Source organism: Macrobrachium nipponense, chromosome 25 (genome assembly GCF_015104395.2).
Source record: "Macrobrachium nipponense isolate FS-2020 chromosome 25, ASM1510439v2, whole genome shotgun sequence".
NCBI lineage: Eukaryota > Metazoa > Arthropoda > Malacostraca > Decapoda > Palaemonidae > Macrobrachium > Macrobrachium nipponense.
In genome coordinates this window covers 3,908,840-3,913,153 of record NC_087214.1, presented here as the reverse complement: position 1 = coordinate 3,913,153, position 4,314 = coordinate 3,908,840, and positions in this window count along the sequence as shown.

Genomic DNA, 4,314 nt, shown 5'->3' with positions numbered 1-4,314 from the left:
GTCAAATTTGTCACACTTTATATTAATGATAACTTTGCAACATACAACTTCCATGGGAAGCGGTTGACCTGTTAAACCTACGCCGGAAACTTGTAACTTCCGAGCCGGCGGACTACGTATGTTTTATTATGAATCGCTGAGATAGCTAATGTTCCGCTATCGACGTGATGCTTTAGAATGGCAGTTCCGTGCCAGCATTCAAACATATCGGTCTCCCGACCGATTCTGCATCTCTTAGTATGGAGTTTTACAGAATAAAGTTGTTATATCTGTTCAACTTATCTGTTTGAATCCTCTCCTTTAGTTAAGAAGAACCACTCTACTAAGATATCACAAGGAGATGGAAAGAACCAGAAATACTTACGAATGACAGTCGTAAGGAGAAACAAAAAAAAGTCTTTCGCAAAAAGCGAAGAGACTTAGACTGATGGCAGCAGCAGACGAAGAACAAAATTAACAAGACCCATATCAGGCGATCGAAGATCTACAAGACTAACTTCACCTTCGAAATCAAAACTAAACAGAGGAAACGGGATCTTCAATCAACGCAACATTTTATGAAGACGAAGATATGTCCTTCATCGAGAAGAATACAAGCATCAACATCGCGTTTGAGTGACTGTTGTCACTTATCTTCGAGAATCAACACCGGACGAGAGCAGCATCGAACATCAACAGAAAGAAGAAAACACACAAAGGAAACATCGCGCGATCACTAGCAAGGACGCTAAGAGTAGAGCAAGAGGAAGTAATGCAAGGACGGAGGCTGTGACGTCATCAATCTTGGACTTCTTCATGCATCGTGCGCCTGGGAGAAGACCGTGACGTCATCACGACTTCCGACGCGAGACGACAGGAACTGAGACGTCATCCCATGTCAACAATCCTTCACCATATAATCTGGAGCTAAGTACCATTTTGATCTGTTCAGGTTCTTTCCTCAGTGAAGTGTTGTTCATCAGGAGTCGATCGTCCAGTATTCTGGGGGTGAGTTGTTCGCCATCTTAATCTTCCTTCATTACAGAATCAATCTTCAATTACGAGTTCTCGCCGCAGATTATTTTTTTTTTTTCTCTCTTCTCGTTGTTGCTAATTGTTTCTTGCAGGAATTCTCCGTATAATATTTTATCAAATTATCTGTATTTTTGTATCTTTTGGGGGATTTTCCTATTATTATAACACATTTATACAGTATATTGCATATGCGTTTACGTAGTCGAGTGTACTCTTATAGATATTTTGATAGGACCGCAAGGAATAGAAGTGATAAGAAAAAAGTAAAAGTGAACATGGCAACTACTCCGGCTGGCAACCCCAATGTGGACTCTCGTGAGCGGGAGGTCAGCAATTGTCCCTTTTCAAGGTCGGGTCAATGGGTTCCTGCCTCAAAATGTTTGATGTATGGATCTCATCTGTAGACGCTCATTTAAATGCAAAAAGCATCACAGACCCAAGCAGTACAATTACAGGAGGCCAAAAGCTTCATAGACTTTGCTAAAGGAGACGCAAGTGCTTATCTAAGGGGGTGTTTCTTTCCAAGAGGCGCTTACATGGGACGAGTTCAAAATCAGATTACGTGCCGTGTATGGGGGTGAAGAGGCTTTAGATGTAGTATTGGCATTGAGAAATATCCTTAACCAAGCCTCCATGACTCAGCTTAATGTTGTCGAGCGGGCTGGCGGCTAATTAAATTGCCGACCGGCTAAATGAATATCAAGTTAGTTTTAAGTAACTCCGGGTGGGTTACGAGTGCCAATATCAACGTGAAAGATTTATCCGTTTGATTTACCTTACGAGTATCACTGCAATGTTGCCTGAAGCGCTAGTGCGGTGTTTTGACAAAAAATTGCAGCCCAACAGTACGGAATTAGATGTGTATAAACAAATAAAAAAAACACATGTCTAAATGTACCGACCTAGATCCTTCGCTCATTCAAGTTTTTGCAAAAAATGAGAACAAGCCACAACAAGTAAACGTGGTACATAATGATAATCAAGTTGCAGGGATGGTTGTTATAACTGTAAACGACCAGGTACATGATTTCAGACTGTCAGACGCGGTTTTTGTTCAATACATAATAGTTCCACTCATTCTATAATCGTTGCTACTCGAGGAATCAACAGCAGAATGCTACAAACACGCAACCAGTTGCCAGTGCAAATAAAAAGAAGGGTCCTCAGTACTATAAAAAGAAACTACCAAACGGAAATTCTGCACAACGCAGAAACAAACAAATCGTGCTTCAGGTACCTCTGTTCCTGGGCCGTCTAGCCAGAACTTGCAAGGGCAAGCGAATTTTCAAGGTGTGATAAACAAAACAAATACCACGTAGTTCACTCCAAGGGGGGCGAGAGGGTCTAGTCATCTTTTGTATCAAATAATCAGTTTAATCATTTATCAGATCATTGTGAGGCAATTGATTTTCCTATGAAACACACGGGCCGAATCCAAAAAATCTGTGCAGGTTTCCCGTAGATTTGCAACAAATTCATGCAATATTCAGTCAAGACGAGTTGCGACCAACCTTACATGCAGTAAATTTGGACCATAAGTCATTCACTTTGTTCTTTGATTCTGGTAGTCCACGTAATATCATGGATTTAAGGGACTCATCATTTACTCTTTTCAAATTTCCCTATAGAGAAGTCCGGAATAAGACTCTCAGGCATAGGAAATAATGAATTAAATGTGGTAGGAGTAACTCATGTACAGTACAAGGTCGGTAAGCGCACGTTTGCCGATACCTTTACCGTTGTACAAAACATTAATAGTATCCCGCAGTAATTATATCGGATACCCGTCTATGGGCACTCAAAATATTATCTTAGCACCTGCAAAACACGGCGTGTATATCAAAGGGAAATTCTATAAGTCTTCTAATACCCTAAAATCAGTTTTAGATAATAAAGAGACAGACAGAGTAGTCACTTATATTAAAGAACCAATCAACACCTGTCTCATGAACCAAGAATAATACATGCACCAACAGAACTCTCGCTCACCCGTAATCTCAGCTTGCACGCAAACTCTCGAGCCTAACGTAACTTCGAACATATTAGTGCGTGTAAAGAGAACCTTGCCAGGATCTGAAAGTCAATCCTTTCCGAAAACTCTGAAAACACACGGATTATCCGTCACAACAAGCCATTTATACAGTTGGCTCACAACAACAATGTCACATCGAAGTCTGTAATCATTTGAATGCCACTTTAGTAATCCACAAAAATCAACATATCTTGGATGCGGAAGTTTATAAACATCGCATTCTTACGTAGCTGAGATAGATAACGCTCAATCAGTTGCGGATGAATCCCTTTTGCAATCTATAAAGAACAAAATCAATAAGGACATTCAAGAAGAAGAAATTCAGCAGAAAATTTTTGAATCTTTTAACTAAATATCAGGATGTTTTTTTCCACTACGGATGGAACCTTAGGAAAAACCGGATGTCATTGAGCGATCAAATAAGGCTCAAGGACAAACAGAAAGTAATCTATGTACCTTCGTACCGACTTCCTATGAAATTTCAGAATGAGATAACAGAGGAAGTAGGTAAAATGCTAAAAGAAGGAGTCATTAGGAAATCAAACAGCCCTTATAATTTTCCGTTAAGTAGTACCAGAAAAAGATCGAACTTGGTGGATATCGTTGATTTTGCGTCGTTTAAATGAAGAAACAATCCCTGACAGATTCCCAGTACCATGTACTGATGATATCCTATCTCTACTAGGTCAGAACAAATATTTCACCAGCTTAGACCTACTAAAGGGATTTCATCAGATTCCGTTGGAACAAGAGAGTATCCCATACACTGCCTTCAGCACAGCCAGGGGACATTTATGAATTTTTGCGTATGCCTTTTGGTTTACGTTGTGCTCCCATAACTTTTACTCGTATGATAAACATTGTGTTTTGGAGACTTGTTAGGAGATATCCTACATGCCTACATGGACGACCTAGTAATCTTTTCCAACACATTAGAAGAACATTTACGTAAATTAGAGTTAGTGCTACAAAGACTAAGGCAGCATAATTTAAGGGTAAAGATAAGTAAGTGTGAATTTTTTAAAACAGAACTAGTCTATTTAGGTTTCACGGTTTCTAGTGAAGGTCTTAAAGTAGTCCATGATAAGGTATCGGCTATCCGTAACTTTCCGATACCTACTAACGTCAAGGGAATACAGCAATTTTTAGGATGTAGCGGATACTACAGGAGGTTTATTAGAAACTACTCCATAATAGCCGCTCCCCTAACCGATCTTATAAAAAAGGGCGTAGATTTCATATGGTCTGAAATTCATCAACAGGCGTTC